Here is a 25,887-nt window from a genome sequence, read left to right as displayed (position 1 = left end):
TTTGGTAGTACAGATGTAGTCACTGAAGTCATTGTGGGGACTATTTATATACATAGATATATGTACCTTACATGTGTATATTATACATATATGTAATATACATATACACAGGGGGACTATTTATATACATAGAATTATGCCAGCAATAGATTTTTCAATTCTGGGAGTAACGTTTGAGAAAAGTAACAAAGGCTGAGATTTGCTAAATAAAAAACAAACAAACAAAAAACCAAAACCAACAAAAAAAACTCACAAAAAAAAAAAAAACAAAAAGGGATTCAGTGAAATTCAGATACCTATAATTTTTAAATAATAAAATGTGTAAGACCATATTTTCTGGGTCTGAAGACCAATGACACAGAACAATGTGAACGGCACAATAAAATATCCCTATTCTTACAAACATTGCTGGAATAGTCCTATCTCTATGCCAAACTCACATCTTGCCCCAACACTGAATGGGAGTCTGCCATTTCACCTTTCCAAAATTGGGCTGAGGTGACCTAACAATTCAGAAGGGTGAACAGTCAGGTACTGTTGCTTGAGTCTTAGCCCTCAATCTATTTACTTCACTAATATAGATACACTTTTCAGGGGTTAACAATCTCAGTGCTGGTCAGGTAAGATTTCTAGAAATACAAACTAAAGATTTTTTTTTTTTTAATGTGAGGATTAAAACAGAATTGCTGAGGTGAGTAGCTCTAGAGAGGACACCTTCAACACCGGAGCAGGGGAAGCTCAGCGTCCAGAAGCCTCAGCTCAGAGCGTCGTCACCGAGCGAGCCTCACGCCCTCTACAGGACTTGCCCAAGAACAGCCGGCTCTGCTGAGGCGAGCAAGGACTCACAGGGGGCGGTGCCAGGAGAGCTGCACCGTCCTGAGTGGGTAAAACCCGCCCGAGGTAGCGCAGTGAACAGGTTGGGCAGTCAGAGCGTGAAGTGGCAGCGCGAGTCGGCAGCGAGCGGGGAAGGTAACACTCGCCTCAGGGCCAGGGCCCTGTCTGGCACTTCTGCTCTGGCCGCCCCGGCGGAGGCAGCATCGTCACCAGACAGAGCGGATGAGAGGGGGCGCTGCAGCAGAGACTTCGGAGTGTAGAGAGGGCCTGCAGTAGTCTTGTGAGGGGAGGGTGCACAGTGCGCAAAGCTGCACTCAGTGTACCTCGGTGGAGGTCCTCCTGCCGGCAGGGGCTGAGCTGCGGGAGACTGGAAGCTAAAAGATGACAGGGAAGTTGAGGGTGAGCTGGACTGCTTGCCCCAGGCCCAAACTGTGCTGGGACCTCACGTGTTTGTTGTAGCGCATGCAGGAAAGAAGGAGGGCATTAACACAGGAAGCTGGGAACTAAACAACAATAACAACAACAAAGGAAGAAGAGGACAATTAAAGCAAGAGGCTTCCTCCTAAATCTGATGTCCTCACCCAGAACCGCTTTGCAGTTCTGCAGGGGGTTAACGCCTGGCCACATGAACAATCAGCTGATGAACCAGGAAAGAGAATGGTGCCACCAGGAAAAAGCAGCGGGTCATAGTGGTAGGGGACTCTACTTTGAAAGGCTTCCCATGCATCTGTTGGCCTGACCCAGTCTCAAGGGAGGTGTGTTACCTACCAGGGGCAGGGATCAGGGATGTTGCAGAGATGCTGCCTGCTCTAGTAAGTCTCGCTATTACCCACTTCTAGCTGTCCATGTGGGTACTAGTGATACAGATAGCAGTAGCCCGGAGAACATTAAGAAGGACTACAGAGCCCTGGGAGGGGTTAGCGTCTCTGGAGCTCAGTTTTTTCATCAATTCTCCAGGATAAAGGGGTGAATATTAAAAAGGCTAGGCGGATTTGGCAGGTTAATAAATGGTTAGAACGGTGGTGCCATAGTCAGGGGGTTGGGTATTTAGAACAGGGGACTCAATTTGGGAGGCCAGGTCTACTGGTGGCTGATGGAGCTGGAGGCTGCTTGCCAGGTTGGTCAAGGGTGCTTTAATCTATATGTGTTGGTGGAGGGGGGCATCATTCCATCCCAACACTCCCAGTCAGTTGCCAGCACCTATAATAAATGCTTGGAGAGATGCAGAGATATTCTAGCCACTCCAGCCAACGAGCTGGCTTCATTTGGAACTCGGCTCAGATGCCTCTATACAAACGCCTGTAGTATAGGGAATAAACAAGAGGAATTAAAGATGTATGTATGTCTACAGGGGTATGATATAACTGGTATCAGAGAAACATGGTGGGATGGCTCCTATGACTGGAGTGTTGGAACGGAAGGTTACAGGCTCTTTAGAAAAGACAGGCCTGGCAGGTGGGGAGGAGGAGTTGCTATTTATGTTAGGGATAGGCTGGAGAGTATGGAACTCTGTCTTGGGACATGTGAGCAGTCAATAGTGAGTTTGTGGGTTAGGGTTAAAGGGAGAACAGTGATGGGAGACATTACTGTGGGGATCTGTTACTGACAACCCCATCAAGAGGAATCTGTGGATGAAGAACTGTACAGACAGGTAGGAATAGCCTCACGCTCCCAGGCCCTTGTTCTCATGAGGGACTTCAACCACCCTGATATCTCTTGGAGGGGTGTTACGGCCTGGCACAAGCAATCCGGGAGGTTCCTTGACTGTGTGGAAGACAACTTTCTCCTGCAAGTAATAGAGGATCCGACAAGGAGAGGTGCCATGCTTGACCTCGTGCTCACCAATAGGGAAGGGCTCGTTGGAAATGTGATGCTCCAGAGCAGCCTTCGTTGCAGTGGTCATGAGATGGTCGAGTTCAAGATCTCAGGACAGTGAGAAGAGCATGCAGCAAGCTCACTGCCCTGGACATCAAGAGAGCAGTCTTTGGCCTCTTCAGGAACCTGCTGAGTAAGGTTCCATGGGATATAGCCCTAGAGGTCAAGGGTGCCCAAGACTCTCGGTTGATATTCAGGGATCACCTGCTACAAGCCCAGGAGTGTTGCATCCGAAGTAGAAGGAAGTGCAGCAGGAGGGCCAGGAGACCTCTTTGGATGGATAAGAAGCTGCTGAGAAAAATTCAAAGGAAAAAAAGAGGCTTATAAAAGATGGAAGCAAGGAAAACTGGACTGGGAAGAATACAGGGATGTTGTCCGGGAAGCTAGGGACCAGGTTAGGAAAACTAAGGCCCAGTTAGAATTAAATTTGGCTAGGGATATGGAAGCGTCCTGGGTTTAGCAGTAGCAGTCAATTTTTCTCCTTCTTAGTAGCTGTTGCAGCGCTTTTGACTTTCAGCCTGGGAACAGAGCTGATAACACCAATGTTTTTAGTTGTTGCTAAGTAATGTTTACTCTGACCAAGGACTTTGTGAGTCCCATGCTCTGCCAGGAAGGAGAGGAGGCCAGGAGGAAGCAGAGGCAGGACACCTGACCCAAGCTAGCCAAAGAGGTATTCCATACCACAGCACGTCATGCCTGGGGAGGTACAGAAGGGCACTCTCTTTTCTCGGTCAGGCTCATTTCAGCGAGTGGTATCGTATTCTCTTCCCTTGTTATTTCTCTTATCATTATTATCATTGGTGGTAGCAGTAGTGATTTGTGTTATATCTTAGTTACTGGATTGTTCTTATCTCAACACGTGGGAGTTACATTCTTTCAATTCTCCTCCCACTCCCAGAGGCATTGGGGGGGGGGGGTGTTGGCAAGGAGGCAAGAAAGAGGAGTGGGGGGAGTAGAAACTGTGTGGCTGACTGGGTTTAAACCACCACAGAAAGATAACAAGAAGGGATTCTATAGGTACATTGCAAATAAAAGACAGACTAGGGCCAATGTGGGCCCTCTCCAGAAGCTATCAGGAGAACTGGCTATGGTGGATTTGGAGAAGGCTGAGGTTCTGAATGACTTCTTTGCCTCAGTCTTCACTGGCAAGGGCTCTGACCACACCACCCAAGTCTTGGAAGGCAGATACAGAGACTGTGAGAATGAAGACCTTAGGCCCACTAAGGAGAGGATCAGGTTCCAGACCATCTTAAGAACTTGAAGGCGCACAAGTCCGTGGGACCTGATGAAATCCATCTGCAGGTCCTGGAGGAGCTGGCGAATGAAGTTGCTAAGCCACTGCTCATCATATTTGAGAAATCACGGCAGGTGAAATTCTTGACAACTGGAAAAAGGGTAATATAACCCCCATTTTCAAGAAGCAGTAAATGGATGACCCAGGGAAGTACAGACCAGTCAGTCTCACCTCTGTGCCTGGCAAAATCTTGGAGCAGATTCTCTTGGAAGGCATGAAAGGCACGTGAAAAACAACAGTGCTTGGTGACAGCTAGCATGGCTTCACTAAGGGGAAATGCTTCCTGTCCAATTTGGTGGCCTTCTATGATGGGTCTACGGAACTGATGGACAGGGGTAGAGCAGTTGATGTCATGTACCTGGACTTGCACAAAGTGTTCGACACTGTCCCACATGACATCCTTGTTTCTAAATTGGGGAGAAATCAATTTGATAGGTAGATGATTTGGTGGATAAAGAACTGGCTGGATGGCTGCACACGGAGTTGTGGTGAACGCTTAATGTCCAATTGGAAAACTGTAATGAATGGTGTCCTGCAGGGATCAGTGTTGTGGCCAGTCTGGATAAACATCTTTGTCGGTGACATGGACAGTGGGATTGAATGTACCCTTGGCTAGTTTGCTGATGACACCAAGCTGTGTGGTTCGGTTGATATGCTGAGGGGAGGGGGTGGTATCTAGAGGGCCTTTGACACACTTGTGAGGTGGGCTGATGCCAACCTCATGAAGTTTAACCATGCCAAGTGCAAGGTCCTACGCCTGAGTTGGGGCAATCCCAGGCAGAGCTACAGGTTGGGCAGAGAAGAGATTCAGAGCAGCGCTGTGGAGAAGGACTTGGGGATGTTGATGGATGAGAAAATGAACATGAGCAGTAAGTGTGTGCTTGCAGCCCAGAAAGCCAACTGTGTCCTGGGTTCCATCAAAATGAAAGTGACCAGGAGGTTGAAGGACGTGATCCTGCCCATCTACTCTGCTCTTGTGAGACCTCACTTGGAGTACTGTGTGCAGTTCTGGTGTCCTCAACATAAAAAGGACATGGAACTGTTGGAACAAGTCCAGAGGAGGGCCACGAGGATGTCCAGGAGGCTGGAGCACCTCCCATATGAAGACAAGCTGAGAAAGTTGGGGCTGTTCAGCCTGGAGAAGAGAAAGCTGCATGGAGATCTCATAGCAGCCTTCCACTATCTGAAGGGGACCTATAAGGATGCTGGGGAGTGGACTCTTCATTAGAGACTGTAGTGATAGGACAACAGGTAACAGGTTAAAATGTAAAGAGTGGGAGTCCAGATTAGACAAAAAAAAAGAAGTTCTTTACTGTGAGGGTGGTGAGGTACTTGAATGGGTATGTCAGTGAAGTTGTGAATGCTCCATCCCTGGCAGTGTTCATGGCCAGGTTGGACAGAGGCTTGGGTGACATGGTTTAGTGCGAGTTGTTGCTGCCCATGGTAGAGCGATCGGAACTAGATGATCTTGTGGTCCTTTCCAACCCTAACTCTTCTATGATTCTATGATTATATTAATATTTGAAGAGAAATACAAGTTCGTAAACATATGTGTGCCTCTCACTGGCATAGTGTAGCCTCCTCTGACAATAGGTTGTACTTGGTCCTGATCAATTAATTTGCTTTGTAGGTTGTTTTTTCATGGGTCTTTTGTTTGTTTGGTTGGGGGTTTTGTTTGTTTGTTTGGGTTTGTTTTGTTTTGTTTTTTTTTTGGGGGGAGGAGTGTTTTTTTCTTTTTTTTCTGTTTATTTTTAAAATGCGAAGCACAGTGACCTGCTCAAATTATTCACAAAAAAGCCTGCTTACACATTAACATGTGGAAAATGTCATCTGAACTAACTATAAGTTTTATTTCAAACTATATTAAGATTCTATATAAACGACTCCAAGTCAAATTTAAGAGTCACTTTGTTTACCTTATGTCTTTTCTTTACTGCCCTCATGTAAAAAAAGGTCCTTATATTCAAGCTTCTCGCAAATTTCCACTTAATTCCCTATGACTAATGCTTCTGATTTGTTTACTATAGCCTGAATTTAAGGTGAAAAAGCTCTGATTAGTTGATGTCTGCTAATTGACCCTGCAAGGGGATCCATGCCAGAATAATGGCTTGCACTTGAGTTTACTTCACAGTAAATTCATGATGAAGGGAAAACCTTTACTGCCACCTGTTAAAGTATTATGCATTGTTCTGAAAGTTGATATTGGGCACGGTGTGGTGTGGAACAGCAGCCATATCTGTCTTGAGGAGGATATCCCCAGGCAGTGAGAGCATGAGTCATGATCTAACCTTCTGTAGATGGAATATTTACCCTAACATTTTTTCAGATTAGGTGTGTATGACCCATTTGATTCTTACAAAGGAAATCTGAAAGTAGACTCCTTTGGGATTAAACAAAACAGGAATGGGCTTCAGACTAAGGAGCATACGGTCTACAGGTGGGCTACAGCCAGTCCAAATAAAATTCCCTGAACCCCCCTGTACAGTGTGGACAAAGGTCCTCAGAACCAGCTGCTTCACTTGATAAACCCATGCTTGATTGTGCTGCATTAATAAATGTAGGCATATCCATAATGGACTGATTAATGCTCACTGAAAAATCTTAGACAAAAAAAAAAAGGTTTTACTTGGGAATGACATCTGCAGAGTTCAATTTAAGAACAGATATTTTACAAATCAAGCAGAAGAAGCTTGCCTGACAGGCGTCTTCTAAACATCCCCAGTTTCTTGAAAACTCGTATATGTGGCTATTGGTTGGTTTTGCTGAAGAGACAAGAATATGAACCTTCATGTCATTGAGTCATCCAAGCACGGAGATCGACTCTAATCCAGAAATCCAGGGCTTTCAGAAACTGCAGCCCAGGTTCAGTCTCTCAGAGTGGATTCTTTGTATTAAGAGCTCTTGGACTATTCCTGTCACTAAGAATTAGAATCATAGAATCATAGAATCGTTAGGGTTGGAAAGGACCTTAAGATCATCAATTGCAACCCCCCTGCCGTGGGCAGGGACACCTTATGCTAAATCGTATCACCCAAGGCCTCATCCAACCTGGTCTTGAACGCTGCCAGGGATGGAGCATTCACGACCTCCCTGGGCAACCTATTCCAGTGCCTCACCACCCTGACAGGAAAGAATTTCCTTCTTATATCCAACCTAAACTTGTCCTGTTTAAGTTTTAACCCGTTACCCCTTGTCCTGTCACTACAGTCGCTAATGAAGACTCCCTCTCCAGCATTCCTATAGGCCCCCTTCAGATACTGGAAGGCTGCCATGAGGTCTCCACACAGCCTTCTCTTCTCCAGGCTGAACAGCGCCAACTTCTTCAGCCTGTCTTCATACCGGAGGTGCTCCAGTCCACTGATCATCCTCGTGGCCCTTCTCTGGACTTGTTCCAACAGTTCCATGTCCTTTTCATGTTGAGGACACCAGAACTGCACACAATACTCCAGGTGAGGTCTCACAAGAGCAGAGTAGAGGGGCAGGATCACCTCCTTCGACCTGGTGGTCATGCTCCTTTTGATGCAGCCCAGGATACGGTTGGCTTTCTGGGCTGCGAGCGCACACTGACTGCTCATGTTCATTTTCTCATTGACCAACACCCCCACGTCCTTCTCCACAGGGCTGCTCTGAATCTTTTCTCTGCCCAACCTGTAGCTGTGCCTGGGATTGCTCCCACCCAGGTGTAGGACCTTGCACTTGGCATGGTTAAACTTCATGAGGTTGGCATCAGCCCACCTCACAAGTGTGTCAAGGTCGCTCTGGATGGCATTCCTTCCCTCCAGGGTATCAGCCGAACCACACAGCTTGGTGTCATCAGCAAACTTGCTGAGGTCGCACTCGATCCCACTGTCTGTGTCACCGACAAAGATGTTAAACAAGACCGGTCCCAACACCCATCCCTGAAGGACACCACTCGTTGCTGGTCTCCAACCGGACATTGAGCCATTGACCACAACTCTTTGCGTGTTGCCGTCCAGCCAGTTCTTTATCCACCGAGTGGTCCATCCATCAAATTGATGTCTCTCCAATTTAGAGACTAGGATGTTGTGTGGGACAGTGTAGAATGCTTTACACAAGTCCAGGTAGATGACATCAATTGTGCTACCCCTGTCCATCAGTTCTGTAGCCCCATCATAGAAGGCCACCAAGTTCATCAGGAAGGATTTGCCCTTAGTGAAGCCATGCTGGCTGTCACCAAGCACCTTGTTGATGTTTGTGTGCCTTAGCATGCCTTCCAGTAGAATCTGCTCCAAGATTTTGTCAGGCACAGAGGTGAGACTGACTGGTCTGTAATTCCTCGGGTCATCCATTTTCCCCTTCTTGAAAATGGGGGTTATATTTCCCTTTTTCCAGTCATCAGGAACTTCACCTGACTGCCATGATTTCTCAAATATGAAGGCCAGCGGCTTCGCAACTTCATTCGCCAGCTCCTTCAGGACCCGCGGATGGATCTCATCAGGACCCATGGACTTGTGCACATTCAGATTTTTAAGATGGTCTCGAACCATATCCTCTTCTACAGTGGGCGCAAGGCCTTCGTTCTCACAGTCCCTGCATCTGCCTTCCAACACTTGGGTGGTTTGGTCAGAGCCTTTGCCAGTGAAGACTGAGGCAAAGAAGTCATTCAGAACCTCAGCCTTCTCCAAATCCTGTGTAGCCAGTTCTCCTGAGAGCTTCCTGAGGGGGCCTACATTCTCCCTAGTCTGATTTTTATTTGTTATGTACCTGTAGAATCCCTTCCTGTTATCTTTAATACCTCTAGCTAAGTTTAATTCTAACTGAGCCCTAGCTTTCCTAACCTGGTCCCTAGCTTCTTGGACAACAAATTCTAGGGGTTTGTTCTGAATCAAAACTAAACTTAGTTTTGAATATCAAACCCTGATGATATAAAAGCAGAACTGCCTTTCCCCTAACATTCTGATTAAAAACATTCGAATAGGAATAACTATTTTAATTCAGGTCACAGATAGTTCCATTAGAAGGCCTGTGCAAAGAGTAATACCCCATCTGTAGCAAGTTTTGCTTGTTTCAGTTTCACAAGCATAATATTCATATACTAAATTTGAAAGATTCCTACTCCTCTAAAGCAGTATACAAATATTTAATAGTCAATTTAAGCTATTCTTTTCACATCTCCTCACAAACACACAAGCTCTGCAAAGCCTTTTGTCTCAGCTGGAAGATGCTTCTGTTAGCTCTACCTCACGTCAACGCTGATTGCCTCTCCAAAGTGTCTGATCTCTCTATATTAGAAAAAGAATAGTTTTGAAAGATGCTTACAATCCATTTAATTTCAATTCCTTTACTTTCTTTCATCCAATATTCTAGATAAACAAATAAATGAGGTAATCATTTCAGTGACTATATAATTTTCATTTTCTATTCAGTACACTCAAAAGCTAAAGCTATTTTTCTTTAACATCATTTTTTTTTCTCATAAATTGTAAAGCAGAAAGATCTGCTCATGTGTTTATTAAGTTCTGCATCTATTCCAGATGTACCTGGCTGTTAAAAGGGTTATAATGAAAGTTTTGGGTTTTTTTTCCTAAATATACCCTAAAAAAATATTTTAATGATAAAATGAATTCCCACCTTTGAAGCATTTAACACTGGGACCAGAGCAGGTTCCTGTTATTTTCTGTTCATTTTCTGTCAATGGAATATAGGATTGGCTTCAACCACATTCAATCACGTGCTGGATTTTGACCGACAGTTCTGGGAGAACTTTAGATTCCCCATAACACTTGTTCAGGGTCCTTTCTAACAGCTTTTGTGAACCTCCAAAAAAAAACATTGGCTATTAATCAGTAAGTCAATTGGATGACTCTAATGCCATGTTACAATATTGATGTCATCCATTACAAAATTTTTCAGACACTTAATGATTGCCACAGTTCCATTATGGGAGAGGTTTAAGCAAGCAGGAGGAATGAAACAAAAGCTTCCTCAGAGAGCTGATACATCTTCCTGTCTCCTTCCCACACATACATGCTGATGTGGATTAAAATATGTGTTTCTCTGAGTCCCAATGATAGTAATGATTAATGACTGTAAATAACAGGTGCATTGTTTGCCACACACTTTAGACTTCTAAAATGTGATCTAAATATCTTTTTTTTTGAATCCTTTTTTTTTTTTCAATTATTAGTTGGGAAAAAAAAAAACAACAAACCAACAAACAGCTCCTCCATGTTTTACTTTTTTTTGAATTTAGATAGATTTAGGGGGTTAAATGTATTCAGTTTTAAAAGAAGAAAACAGAGGATTTTATTGTTCATGACATTTTGTTCAGAATCAATCATTGTCAGCTCAGGTTAGACTGATTTACTATGAGCCTGCCACAGAAAAGATTTGCCACAAACGGCAAGGCTCTGAGCTGTTTTCACCGCACTGAACAAAATGATGGATTTATCATTGCAATCAAGAGAGTAAAACAGCATGGTCCCCAGAGTCATGCACAAGGTAAATTGATCACAACAACCCTAAAGTTGTATAAGGGCTTTGTTTATCTGGTCTCAGTCTGCAAGAGTAGTAATCCAACTTGAGATAAGACACTCTGATCTTTACAGAAGTTTGGACAGGTTTTATCTCCTAAACCAGTATATAGTAGAATTGTCTCTACTTGAGGAGTAAACTAAATACGCATAGAATATATGCATGTATATTTTTAAAATAAAAAGTAGTCCAACATAAACAGAATTAATAGTGCTATTATTCATATTATAATCCGGCAGTACTGACTTAATCTGTAATTGAATGATATGCTGTAATATTTTAGTGAGAAAGAGAATAATATGGGAACAAGAACATTTGTTAGACTACATTACCTTTTCATTACAGACATTCTTTCTTAATTCAATCAAGAAATGGCAACTTTAAGCTCTCAGGTCCAGATAAATTAAAACTAAAGGAAAATGTTAGATTCTGCCGTAACACAATGGCAAATTGGGGTTTTGTCTATGCAGGGAAATGAAGTCAGCCTGTAGCTTGCATTTCTGAAACCATGTTTCAAAGAATTATTTATTATAATAAATAATAAAGTGTTATTACTTCTCTTTGTCTGATGGAGAGTAAGCTTTGAAGAGAGGAAGTGATGCTGTGGAGAAAGGAGACAAACCACCAAAGGCTAATGATGGTGCATCGTCTGGGAAGGCTCTAGACTGTGTCTCAGCCCTTCAGAGTACTGCTCATTTTCCTGAGATTCCTGGTCTTATAGATAAAGATCCTGAAATAGAACCTGAGAAAGGGATCTGATCAGTTGGATGATGATGTGTTTTTCACTGAGGACCAAGGTGCCATTATTTGGTGGGGTGATGCAGGAATACAGGATGTAAACATTCTTCAGCAAGGCAGCAGAGACTTGAAGAAACTCATATTTTATCCTGCATTCAGCCAACAAACACAACTGGACTTTTATTTTCATGTAAAACATGGCTGAGTGCTATTTCTCATTTTTCTGGACAAAGAAAATAAAAATTGAATGGAGAGGTTAGTGTCATCTCTGTAAAATAATGAAGACTTTGGGAGCATTCTGCAGATTATAAAGGCAGAATTAAGCTAGAATTTATCCTCAGAAACAGCTATGAAGGAATGTGATATTGTCTCAGATTGAAAATTCCTTATGTTACATTGTAAATTCCCCAGGAACAGGGAATGTATTTTCTTATTTATTTGACAGGATCTATAATGATATGAACCAATGAACATAGATTAGTATCTCTATCTTAATTTTGAATTTAAATTGATTAAATAGTTTTCTGGTTTGAAGCATGAGTGTATCTTTATGACATTTGATTGCATAACTGGTAAAAAGATCTATAGCACAATATTGATTCACTTTGTGCATGAATATGATATAAGCTATAATTCATGGGCAATAATGATTATAAAACTGTTACAAAGATTTAAAAACAGAATAGCGCACCACCTAGAAAATAAAAAAAGTTTGATTCAGAGTCCTGCTCTATTAGTCAGGCATTTGTTTTCTGCACTGAGAAAGAGGGGCTGTTCTTTTGGCTTAAGTGTTCTCTTCAAACCACTCTTACACAGATATTGGCAGCACTGTTTTTTTTGACACAAAATGCATTTAGGTAAATTTACTGTCAACTTAGCCTTCAAGCAGTGCAGACAGACATAGTAGAATATATAAAGTGGATATAAAATAGACTTTTTTTGCATTATTTTGACACAGATTTCATTATGTACAGCAGTGGCTTAACAAACAAAAAAAAAGTAAACAAATAATGGTTTTATCCCCAAATTCCTGTTATAAAAATAAAATAGACTACAAGCCCATCTCTTCATTTGACTAATTTTAATTTGAAGTTCTTCTCTTGCTTTAATGGAAAATATTAAAATCTTTGTGTGTAAATTCAAATTTTGAAAATTTTCAGAAAAGTGAATTCTATTATTTTCCCAAGAGCCAAATAAATAAAATGTGCTGCTTGTTTACAGTGAAGGCTGTGGAGGTTGAGCACATTTGTGAAGATCTAAATACCTTCTAAAAGTCTTTTTCTTTCCTTGAGAGATGGACTGGACTCTACTAGTTCAAGGTATTCATGTTCTCTTGAATCAGCAGGCACTGGCTGCCCTTCTGCCATTGATCTTCCCTTTTGTGGCAACAGAGGGTGCCTGAGTCAAATACATGGCCAGAAACAAACATCCTGAGTTGTGGTTCTCCACAGTTCACCGTACAGAAATGAAAGAGGCTGTTCAGATTGCATTGTCTGATTTTGCAGTGATGCTGATGTTTCACAATGGTAACTTGCAGAGAACTGAAGTAGTGAAAATACTCCCAAACAGAACAACCATTTCTGCAGTAAGCCTTCTGATAGCCTAGGGTAGAGGTAGGGTAACACCAGGTATGGTGACATGGCTATGTATACGTCAAAATTAACAGAAAAGTTACGTAAGGACGAAATTCAGAAAGACATCTCTTTCTTATTTTGTGGTATTTTAACTGGAGTCAATAAAGATACTAATAAAACTGATTCCTACATTCACTCCAGTCTTCCTGGAAGTCCAGCTGATTCTGTCTCCAGTCTGAGTTCAAAGGTGGTAGAACAGGTCCCACACCTGATTCGCAGAAAATATAGTAGACAAAGCTCCTCATAATTTCGTTTATTGGACATATATATTTGTGTCATAAATCATGTGAGAGCCCTTCACCTGCAACCAGACTTGGCTCAAACTGCCCAGTTTTCATCTTCCTTCTATAAAATCAGGTGAGATTTGATGCCTTAGATTAGGTTGTTAGGATCTTAAAAAAAAAAACCAAACAACAAAACAAAACAAAAACAGAAATCACGTTCCTGAGTTCCCTCTTGTAAATCAGCTGCTTTCATGAAATATCTTACCATTTCTGAGTCAGTGAAACTACTGACACAGATTGTCTTCTAGACCATTTGTCTCTATTGTCTTGGCAAGACTTGTCTAATGGACAGAGGAAAGCAAGGCTGAATTTTGGTGTGGAAAGGCAAGAATGTGGTCACTAGGAGGTGCTCTAAAGTTTGCTAAGACAGCTAAATACTAATGTTTTTACATCTTTGTATCCCCAAACTGCTGCCTTAGCTGAGCAGATCAAGTGTATAAACATTATACTATATTTCTGCTATTTTCTTTATCAAACACAGCTGTTACTTTGAAGCTTCTTTTGTCCCCTATTTCTCTTTCGTTTTCATGTCTGTCCTTTGGAGGTTAATGGCATGAAGCTCATCAATGATCTTGGGTCAAACCATTTGGCCATTTTTATCCAGAAGTCAACTAATGAGTGAGCTAGCTCTTGATGCTGGCAACCATAGGTCAATCTGATTTTGTATTAACTTGAAGAAGGTCAAATGGTCTCTAAATTTGATAAATATCCCATTTCTTGGACTACTGATGGAGAGCATAGGCAAGGTGAAAGTTAGTACAGTTCTGGACTTGTACAGCCACACAAATAGGTACTACAGCTTAATTTGTACAAGACATAACTTAGACTCAGCTTGTGCTCCAGAAACTAATTCCTATGTATCTCAATTAAATTAGAACAAATAATGGCAAAGAATGCGTTTGATAAATTTAGCCTGGTTCAGTACATAAACAGTCCCTGAACAGCCTGATATATTTAAGCTGCATCTCTCATTATAATGTTCCTCATCTTCAGAAATTGTTATCTCAAATTTTGATTTATGCTTTTTATTTCCTGGATGGGTTAATCATTAAAAAATGAAATTAGGAAAATATTTTTGAATCTAATAAGCTAGGCAAATCTCATGCATGGTTTCTCTTTATGAGACTGGACAAGCACACAGACATTTCTGGCATGACTATGGAGATATGAATATGAAGTTTTCTGTTTATATTTTTATGACTTGCTTTATGTGCATTTACAGCAAACGAGGTTAAGATATGTCATAGGAATATCAAAATTGGGGAAAAAATATCAGAAGTGTAGAGAAAAAAATATAAGGCTCTAGATCAACAAAGCAGTTAGGAGAACACAAAGGAAAAGAAAACCTGAAACAAGGAAAGAGAAAAAATAAAGACAAATACTGTGACACCAGAGTATCCTGAGGTCTGGATCTCAGCTGAGAAGTGGGTAGTTTGTGATTTCCTGTATTTTACAGTTAGAACTGACTGACTGAAGATTCTGTAGCCCCCTAGGTGTCATTCTCAGTCTCTTCCAAGTCTTCCTGTGAAGTTTTTACATCTGTTTTCTGCAAATGTGCTGCTAGTATAATGCTACAGCGTGGAGACTGGGCTAAAGTGACCATAAAGTTTTGAATATATTTCCAGTTTTCGAGGAACATTTATAAATATTTCAGCTTTAATGTCCAGCTATATCTACCTTTGGGTTTCAAAAAGAACTGTCAGAATATGTTGGCTGCTTCTGCTAGAAAGGTTGTGGTTTTTTTCCAGCAGATGCATATAAGGGAAATAATACTGGTTTTACTCAAAAGTTTTGTAACTCACAGGTAGTGTCTGTGAAGTGCCTGAAGGTTGCTGTCATACAAGCTTTAAGCTTCCTTGGGAAATGAAATGTCCAGGTTGTGAGACATGAAGTTTAGTCTGCCAAAGGTAAGAGAATGCCAGAAATTTTTTGAGGCTATATTGATAACATATAAGTTTATCCAATATGACCTATTAATAATATATGTTCATTACTAGGGTCTCATTTGCATTTGTCTGTTAATTTGTCCAGATTTAATGATTTGGTTTTAAAATTAATAATAACATTTTCATTTTAATATAATATTCATGCATACATGCATATACAAAGGGCACGGTGAGATTTAATCTCTGTGGGGGAATTCTAAAGCCATAGCTGCAGACTTTCAACTAGCTGGTAACAGTAGGCTTTGAAAAGTATGAAACTATGAAATCAAAAACATGATTAGTGTTACTGATTTTTACTATCATCTATATATGCCCTGTGCATACAACTATATATTTCTATCACAGGACTTGTACAAAATAACAGAAATGATGTGATTATGCCAAAGCAAAGCTTTTGATTAGAAGGGTACTTAGTGATTAATGTCTGCTTTTTTTTGGTTTAAAGTTAAATTGACATAAAGTGGTGAAGTACGTGATTTCCATCAAAACACCAGAGTATTTTGTTATGTCATATGCTGCTGTTTCTGTTTCTTAGAAGGTGCCTCCTGGCAGGTGGTTCTGGATTCCTATACCCTGTGTTATCATTGTCCACCAACTGAATGTGGTGACCTATGATGAATTACGATAAGAAATTGTGAGGGGGGCACAGTGTATCATCGGTGAGATACCCTACAAGGAAGGCCAGAGGACTTCTTTGACAGAAAATAACAGAATTCACCAGTAGACCACATCCCATAAAACAACACAGTGATGTCAAAATAGTTCATACTGTGGGTGGAATAGAACTTTTTTTCAGCCAAAAAAAAGAGCACGTTTTGAATCATATTACAGATTAGATCTCTCATATCTTGCATGAATTTTGGGTGAATGTGCACGCTCAGGTTCTATGTGCTGAATGCTATTTCCAGCATGAAATGGCATGTAATTTACCAAATATGTATTTTGAAGCAAATAGATAAAATTTGTAACTTAAGAAAATATATTTGGCAATGCAGTTTAGGGAACTTTTTCTTCTGCTGTTCTCTGTTTATCTGAACTTTTCTGCCTCAGCTGTTCCCTGCATACACAAGCAGTGGGGCTGCATTCTTAGGAGACTCTCAGTGGTGGCTCTAGGCAGTTTATTGCCTGAAGAATTTAACTGAAAAATACCAGTTGGCCAATACTTTTCAGGCAACAAGAAGGCTGAATATCTTCAGGAGCATGGACATTTTGACAGCTTCTGAAAAGATTGTCCAGTCTGTAGACCTAATTTATCTGCTATGAGTATTCAATACAATTGAAAAAAGAATTGCCCACCACTCTTGAAAGGGAAAAAAGTTATTTCCATAATTTTGAAATTCTCTTTCTGTTTTGTAGCAAATCTTGTTAACTTTGGGCTGACTCGAGACTGACCTTGAAGCTCACAACAGTTATGTAACCACAATCAAACCTAGGGTTACAGCAAGAAGGACAACAACAAGCCCAGAAGTGACTTGGAGAAAAAGAATGAGCACAGCAGAATACTGCCTCATGGGAAGTTCTTTAACTTTTTTGCCTTTCTTTTTGACTTTTCTTAAAAAAAAAAAAGCAAGCTCAAAAGGGTAGAAAAAACACCCAAAAAGCTATGCAACACCAACAATAACAACACTTAACAATAAATAATACTCAACTTAATGTTATTTATTGTTCTTCCAGTTTCCCAGTATATAGCATAAGTCTCATGGTAAACATTTCAAACATGTACTATGATACATTCATGTGCAGTGCACAAATGTAGCATAGTATCAGATATTTTTACTCAATGCCAAACTCAGTTGTCCATAAGCATTTTAATGAGTGTGTTTCATGGGAATTAACAACATGATATAAGCACATGTTTAAATCTACTCCTGTTTAACAAAATACTTAATTCTACATATGCCTGTACCTCAAGCAAATTTTAAGCAAATTAAGCAGGATTTATGCAAATTAACACCACTAGGGTCCAGAACTACTGTTCAAGCACCTGTGGTGAGGCAGTGTTTTATACCCCAGATGGGACCTTGATCTAACAGGAATATGTATATATCTTCTGATACATGAGATAGCTTGCTTAGCAGTAGCTCTGATACCTCTCTAAGAACCAGTATTATATCAAGAAGATTTATCCTAAATCCTTCATTTGATCTGTCCCTTAAATACAATTGGAATCAAATTAACATTTTCCAAAATTATTAATTCCCAGATCAAAATAAGTATCTGTGTTCTTGACTTCACATTCACTTACCTAAATTTGGTAAAGTATGATGTAATGTACAACTGTTATCTTAGTCCCGATCTCAGTTATTTTAATGGAAAAAAAAAAAAAACAGATTGCTGAATTTAAGCCTTATGTATTAGTAATTGCTTCTAGACTTCTGTAGGGTCAGAGGAGAACTTTTTCTATTAAAAATCTGCATAACAGTACATCTCATTCTAAGCAGCTTTTGTTTTATTCTGATTCCGGTGCTGGAATACATTATGCTCATTGATATTGTTTTAGTTTGTGCTGCATTGTAAACAAAATATGAGGCTTTAAGACTGCCTTTTGCTGGGACTGTCACTGACATGTTGAGTCAGTCTGTTAGTCATTACTCTGCAGTCTGCCTCTAGGATAAATTTTCTTTATCATTAAAAGCATACATCTCACCTCAAGTGTAAGTTTTGCTTAGTTCCACTTTCTGTTATTGCTTGTCTTCCCTATTAAAAGTCTTGTAGTGTCACTGCTTTAGCCATTTCTCTAATTTTGATGAGCTAAGATTCAAAAGAAGACATCTGGACCAATAATGGTTTTAGAGTCATCTGGCCAGACCTTGGAAATGTATGCACAGTGAGGAACCTCATCAACAATCATATTGTGGATGTCAGTAACCTTTTAGTCATTGACTTACTTAACAATTAAATAGCATGAATCCATATGTTGGGTCTCTGTCAGTCAACAGCATGTACACTGAATAAGAGATGTCAAGTAAGGCTGATGGTGCTGACATTATATATGTCACAGTTTACTTAGGACCTAACTCTCCCAATTGCATTTTTGTTTCCTACCCTTAGTTTATAAAGATCAACATTCTTCATCTTGAAAGGGCATAAAGCAGCAGTTTCACCAAATTCTCATGATCTCATCAATTCACAGGATGGGTCCAGAGCCTTTAATGTGATTTGTAAATAAGGCTTATTTTCAGTAGGTATAAATGCCTATGCTGTGTCTGAGGAAGTTTGTAGTCTTCTGTTATGGTTTAAACCATTACAGGGTAAGGTGAGTTATGTTTTGTGAAATTTTTAGGGTTTGGCTATGTTGGAGATTTTTCTTCTCCATTATCCCTGCCTATGAGAGAAAAGAGCACAGAATTTTCCCTGTCTTCACAAGGCATCTAGATTTTGGTGCATCAATACGTTAATATTTTAAGGAAGTAGAATCATAGGTTGCTCTGGTAGAATATCAGAGCTGTGTTCACACCCTGAAAAACAAACCAAACCAAACCAAAACAGATAATTAAAATCACTCAATTAAAACCATATTTTCTTTTTTCAGTTTAGGTTTACAGAAAGTCTTGCACAAATTTCTGCTACACAACTTAGCAAATAAATCTAAAGAATGGTTTGCAATTTTTGGAAACCATAAGGTGAAGCTACACTTAAATTAACTGTCACTTGAAATTTCAAGCTGCAATAACTTTTATTTGAGATGCAGGACGAGGAGGAGGGAGATGATAGATAAAGCTTCTATGATACAGACTTCTGATTAACACTACTTTTTGTGCCTGCTGCAATCACTTGCCCTTATGGTGAAGGAAACATGAGATACTTCATTCTGAAACGCTTATTGGATATTAACAGGTCTTACTTAGTAGCAGATCTGCTCTTGAAAATTTCTGAAGGACAGATTTTAATACAGAAACCTAAGGTCTTTTTTTACTCTCTTATTCATCCTTTGTCACTGCTGATGACATGGGCATTATTTTGATATTATTCATATATATTACACTAACTTTTCAATTTTATTAAACATATCTCAAGTAGTTTGGAGGAGATCTTCAAGGAAAATATATATGATTCTTATTTTAATTCATTAGTTGTTAATCTGGTACACTTTTTAAAAAAATAGAATAGCTGATATGTAACTTGACAACAAAACTGAAAATATGTTGGTGTTTTTTTTTAAGGTTCATTTGTTTGCATGTTTTCTCTGTAAATCAGACATTTTTATCTACCAGAATTAAGAATGAGCTATACTTTAGTCCTAAAATTAGCTTTACAGAAAACAGCCATAGATAGAGTCTGTTTTAAAGATACCAGTATTAGATTAATTTCTCTAAAGTTACTGGAATGAGTGCTCCCCACAAGGACAAAACACCCAGACTGCATAAAAGCCTTTCCAGCACAACCAACCTATGCAAATCTGTTTACACCACCCACATAATGTGAATGATCAGACCTCCAGGTAAATTGCAGTTTATTTCAAGCTGAGAAGATGGATTTTGAATGTACCTGTTGCTGAAGGATGATGGTTGAGTTTCTACTTATCCTTTTAGAATACTATCCTTTACTGCTGACAGGAATTTTGTGGAGTTTGATAAAGGGGAAATGTCAGGTCCTGCATCTGTGGATGAATAAACTCATATACCAGGACTGGGAATTACAACCTGGAATGTGGCTTTGCAGAAAAGACCATGGGGTCCTGGAACAAGTTGACTGTGATCCAGCGCTGTGCTTGTGTGGCAAAGAAGGCCAACAAGTAACAGCTTGCATCAGGAGAAATATCACCAGCAGGTCAAAGGATGCAATTCTTCTTCTCTACTCAGCACTGGTGAAACATCATCTAATTCTGCTTCCATTTCTGCTCTCCCTAGTACAAGAGAGAGATGGACATACTGGAGTGAGTCCAAAGCAGGAGCATGGGAATGATTAAGGGTCTGGAATATCTGACAGGCAAGGAGAGAGGCTAAGAGGGCTGGGGGTATAAGCCTGAAGCAGAGAGGTCTGCAGGGGATCTTATCAATGTGTGTAAATACTTGATGAGGGGAGTAAAGGCAATGGAACCAGTGCTGCCTAAATAAAAATGAAGAGGCAATGGGCGCAAAATTAAATACAGAATCTTTGTTTAAACATAAGATTTTTTATTTTTTTTTTACAGTGCACATGATCAAACAATGGAACAGGTTGCTCAGAGATGTGGAGTCTTCATGCTTGAAGACGTACAAAACCTAACTGTTTGTGTCTTCAGTATGTATATGTGCCTACTGGGAGTACATGCTTTGCCACTCCGCGTGGGAGCTGGGAAGAATAGCAGCCCCATCTGCCAGAAAAGGAAGGGAAGAACATGCCACGTGCCAATCTAGCAGATCTGGCTATGCTTAAAACGATATTTATTCTGTCCCACTGAAAAGTGACTGTTGGGCCTAATTCCATGTCCTGGGTTCAGCAGTAGCAATCATTTTTCTCCTTCATGGTAGCTGGTGCAGTGCTGTGTTTTGACTTCCAGCCTGGGAACAGTGCTGGTGATACCGATGTTTTAGGTTGTTGCTAAGTGATATTTACCCTGACCAAGGACTTTGTGAGGCTCATGCTTTGCCAGGGAGGAGGGGAAGCCATGAGGAAGCAGAGACGGGGCGCCTGACCCAGGCTAGCCAAAGAGGTATTCCATACCACAGCACGTCATGCCCGGGGTGGGGGGTAACTGGGAGTTACCCGGAAGGACACAGGCTTCTGGGTCGGACTCGTTTCTTGGCGGGTGGTATTGTATTCTCTTCCCTTGTTATTTTCTCTTATCATTGTTGTCGTTGATAGTAGCGGTGGTGATTTGTGTTGTACATTGGTTGCTGGACTGTTCTTGTCTCAACCCGTGGGAGTTGCACTCTTTCGATCCTCCTCTTCATCCCTCACGGGAGCGGGGAAGGGGAGAGCTCCGGGGGGGGAGGGTCTCGATTGCTCTCAGCCTGGTACCACTCACTGAGAGTGATTGAACAAGCTGTCTGGCTAGGGTATAAACCACAACATTCCATTAAATGAAGCTGAACTGATAAATACCTGTTGGATACACCAATCTTGTCTGCACTGAGCTAAGATTGTTTAGAGCCAAAATACTTGAGTTTTTGTAGTTGTACAAGTTGTATAAATTTTAAACTAATGGACAAGACTTTTGTAGCCCCTCAAATGACTAATGTAAGTCTGCATGCCATATTTGGCATGCAATGAGATTAATATATCCAAACAATTTTTACAGAACTGGATGCATGATGTTGTGAATCATTGAAAGATGTCTGTATTTATTGTATAAGTAAACTGAGCAATTAAAAATTACTGGAGGAGCGCATGGCAGGCAATACAAAACTAAATGGAAAAATGTATAGATTCTGATTAAATTCAAATGATGGAAAGGCATGACTTCTACTGTTTGGATTTCAGCTGTCGGAGAGCTGTGTTCTATTTATTTCACAGGATGGTAATACCTCTGGTTTTTGTGCTGTTTTGGATGAAGAAACCTGGAGGATAAATCCAGTGTAAGGCTGAGCTCTATGGCTGGCCCAGACTGAATGAGTCCAGTCTTGAAGGAGGAGGAAGGATCAGGAATAGTCAAGTTTAGTATACATCCAGTGAAGGAACAGAATATGATACCAGGCTGAAGAGGTAAATATTGTTTTGGAGAAATAAGAATAACTTATACCTAGAAAGCAATAATAAGTAAAATAATTTTCAATCAGAACATAGGCTGGAAGACCATTGCTTAAAAGATTTACCTGGAGTAGCAATGCCATTTATAAAAATCGAATCCTGCTTACAGGTAATTCAAAAACAGAAAGGGAGGCTAAATTTATCAAACAAATTATTTGCTGCAAATAGTTCTCCCAGCTCTTTCCTCTGTCCCTAATTGACTATCAATAATGCATGGAAATGCTGAGACAGTTAAAGAATCATTTAACAGGCATTCCATTATGTAATTAAGGATTGTTAACTATATTAATGACTTTTCTAATTCCTTTATTGTTAACCAATGAATAATGCTTTATGTCAGGAATATACTTTCAAACTTCCTTGCACCAAATGAAAAAGATACATCTTGCTTATCTAACTTCTTCAGGTAATTCACACAAAAGATTTGGTCTGTATAAATCTTGAGGAAGCTCAAACAAAAGCCAGATGACTAGATCACACCTCACTAGAGAATTAAGCAAAAAAAATTGGCAAGCCTGATATTTCTAGACAGTGGCTACAAAGTTTATAGGGGCTCATAAAAATTGTAACCATATATGTATATGGGCAGAAAACATACAAGATGAGAAGACTGCTGCAGAAGAGCTGTAGGTCTGCCAATATGAAAATTGCAGATTTTAGCATCTGCCATGTGAAAATGCTGGTCACACAAGTTAAATCTGTCAAAGGCTGAAATAACTTGTGCTGTTTGCTAAATAAAGGAATTTATTGATATTGACCCCTTCTCTTTTTATTTTTCATAGTGATTTCTGTGAGCATCTTGATATTCTAACTATATAATACGAAAATCATACATTAAAATCCTTTTTTTAAAGTTTCAGATTATTCCATCTGGTAAAAAGCATATCAGCAATTGTGCTGCAGATGCTCAGGGTTGTGCGTTAGTGTGTGGTTTTTGTAGCAAGCTCTGGTACTCCTTGTCTTGAATGTGAAGCACAGAATGGCATGAAAGAAAGAAAACTTCAGAAAAGCTATACATGGAAGCCAAACAGGGTGTTCAGAGTATGGCAGATTGATGCCAAAGACTGCTGTGGTTTAATCTGTAAGAGTTTTTGCCATGGAATTACAGTGGTCAGCACAGGATATTTTAGTCTGATGAACTGAAAAGCAGTTCCAGTTTAGTCAGAACAAAAATAGAAATTGTTACTACTCAAGGAAAGTTCTTCCCATGTCCAAGCTGCCTTGTATCTCTACATCTTGGTGAAATGTGAAGTGCTGATGTACTTTACAGCCCTATAGGTATTGGTCCTGTTGGCATTGTCTGTGCTTTTTTTCCTGTAGGAGGACTGGGTCTTGAGAAGCAGAGACACCTTAAATCACAGAAAAAAAACATAGCTTCCAAATCCCATCACTACTGTATCAAATTTGCAGCTTTACAATTATTTTTGCTTATGTGGTGTACTTGTCATCCTATATAAATAATGTTATAGCAACATTCTTGCAGTAATGCTCACCAATAATACTTTTCACAGTATTTCTTCCCTTAATGATTATGTTATAGAAATGATGGTGAGCTTAGGATTTGGGCTTTCTTTCCTCCCCTTCCCAACACCCCCTTTTTTTTTTAGTAATTCTATCATCTCCCTCTGCAGTAACCATGTGCTTTTTTTGTATCATGTCTTCTATTTTCTTAGTGACTGATCCTTTTGTCTGAGACAGATTTCACTAAACTTATGTTCTATTGGTATAACTGTTTTGTGGCATTGAGTTTTGTTTTGTGGTTTGCTTTTGGTTTGTTTTTTTTTTTTCAATTTTCAATAAGCAATATAAAAGTTCCAGAGTTAAAAGAAATATAAATATTCCAGAGTTACTTTGCATTGTTTACAGTTCCTGTGTAATTTGCTACTCACCAGCCAGTCACCCTGAGTTTGATGTTACTTACATGAGTTCTATTATTTTTTGTGGGAATTCCTCAGATACTACAAAATTTTCTAAAACTTAAAATCCTGCCAGTGAGCAAAACATGCAAATATTTTGTCGTATTTTACAGAAGTGTTTAAGTATGTGCTTACTGTTATGAACATGCTTAGATACACTTGTCTGTACCTTTGCATGTGTCTGTGTTGACACATTTTCCATTATTTGGCTCTAACAATGGCATTTTCACAGGAGACCTTGTTAATGATTTTTAAATGCCAATCAACTAACTCCTACAGTCCATCTGAAAAGAAACCCTCCAGCCTAAACTTTGCTAATATAACAATTTTTAGTTTTATTTAAAACTATTCCTCTTAAGGTGTTAGTTGGAACTATTAAAAGAATATTTCTGAATGTACAATGATGGACTGTTGTAAATCAAGTCTAAGAAGGATTTTGCATATCAGATACTGCTGTGAGTTTCATAACTTTCAGAAAGGAGTGGAAAGATATAGATTGGTAGATACTGAGTGGCCTTAAAGAAGGGGCCAAAGATCAGAAATATTTTGCAGGCTTGGAAATAAGTGCTTATAAAAAGTGGCAGCTGCTTTTGATGAAATTACTGAAAGCTGGTGCACAGATGAAGAAAAAAACAGATTTTGTCTTAATGATGTTCCCAGGTTCTTAAGTTAAGCCTAGAAGGTAACAAGATCCTTCCCAGATTTCAAAGGTTATCTCACATCCAGGTGCTGAAACACATTTTTTAAAGCCCTGGAAACAAGAACTTAAAAATTCAGCATCAAAAAAGCACTTGTAATTCCTCCACAGATATCTCATTCTCAAACATAGCATGGGAGCATTTGTCTCATGCAGAGCCTAGTTTTTCGTGTGTAGTTCAGTGTGCTTTCAAAGGCACAATGTACGTATGTTACAACTTGGAACTAGTCACATAAGACCTTAAAGTTATAACATCTACATTTTCAGGTGGATTACTTTTGGACTTGGAAAGTAGATAAGGTGAATAGTATTCCTAAAGAAAATACCTATTCTTGAAGCGACGGATAACAAAGATGCATATTGAAGGGTTCTCTCAAAATTGGCAGCTGTTTGATTTGTTGAGAAAAACTCTTAGGGCTAAAGGTTTTTTCCTAAGCCTTTTTTTTTTTTTTTTATCTTAGTAGAACAGTAATGTTCCTAATGTGTATTCAATCACAATTAGTTTAAGGAAACCACAGAAGGATAGTTTTGTAATATTCTTGCTACGATAATGGGAATCTGGCAGAAGTGAGCCTGCGTCTTTTGGCTTGAAAGCTAAGAATGAAAGGGCTGGATTCATTTACATAAACTTATTAAATCATATCTAGTATAATTTAGTACTCCATTTGACCTTCAGAAGGACATAGGTTTATCTACTACTAGTGTAGATAGTTTGGACAGCTTAGGGTATCTCAGATTGTATTAGATGTCTGTGTTTGGGCAAATTAATCCTATCCTTCTACTGAAAGATTGTAAGGTAAGTTTGCTAAAGTTTATTTAAGATTTCTGGTAAGCTGAATAAATCCATTTTGCATGGGCATATGCAACAGCTGCTTCTCTGAAGCCTGAGCTTATCAGGTCTGTGGTGATGCACTTCCTTTGCAGCCATCCTGTAAATCTGGTGGATGGTACAGTATTTGACTCATTGTGTGCAAACTGCCCAGCTACCTTGTTCATGCCCAGTTAGTTTTGCATTTCTTGAAAGGATTTGCCTCACTGTACAAAAGTTATATACTGTATATGCTTGTTTCTGTCTGGGCATTATAGACCTGGAAGACCAGAAGACAGATAACATATATATATATATATATACACACACACACCAGTAATAACTGAAGCAAAAACAACTTTCAGTACCTTAACTTTGTCTGTGGCCTTTTCCACTCAGTGAATTCCCTGATACACTGAGCAGTGAGGACCACTGGGCTTCACACTATCCTTAGTTTTGTTTTACTGGTGATATGATTATAGAAGCTCTTTCATTCTTCTGAAATCCCTCACAAGGTTCATTTCCAGCTGAGCTTTAGCTTTTCTGTCTCCATCTCTGCATGCTTGAGCAATGTCTCTGTACTTCTGGGCACCCTAATATTTCTACATCCTGTCCACATCCCATCCACCCCCTACTTTTTTTTTTCTTTTCGAGATCAAATTCCCTGTTTCTCTGTAAAACCTTCTGCTGCACT

Source organism: Pezoporus occidentalis, unplaced genomic scaffold (assembly GCF_034315485.1).
Source record: "Pezoporus occidentalis ecotype Australia unplaced genomic scaffold, CSIRO_AGI_Poc_V1 ctg57, whole genome shotgun sequence".
Classification (NCBI taxonomy): Eukaryota; Metazoa; Chordata; class Aves; order Psittaciformes; family Psittacidae; genus Pezoporus; species Pezoporus occidentalis.
This window is presented reverse-complemented; position numbering follows the sequence as displayed.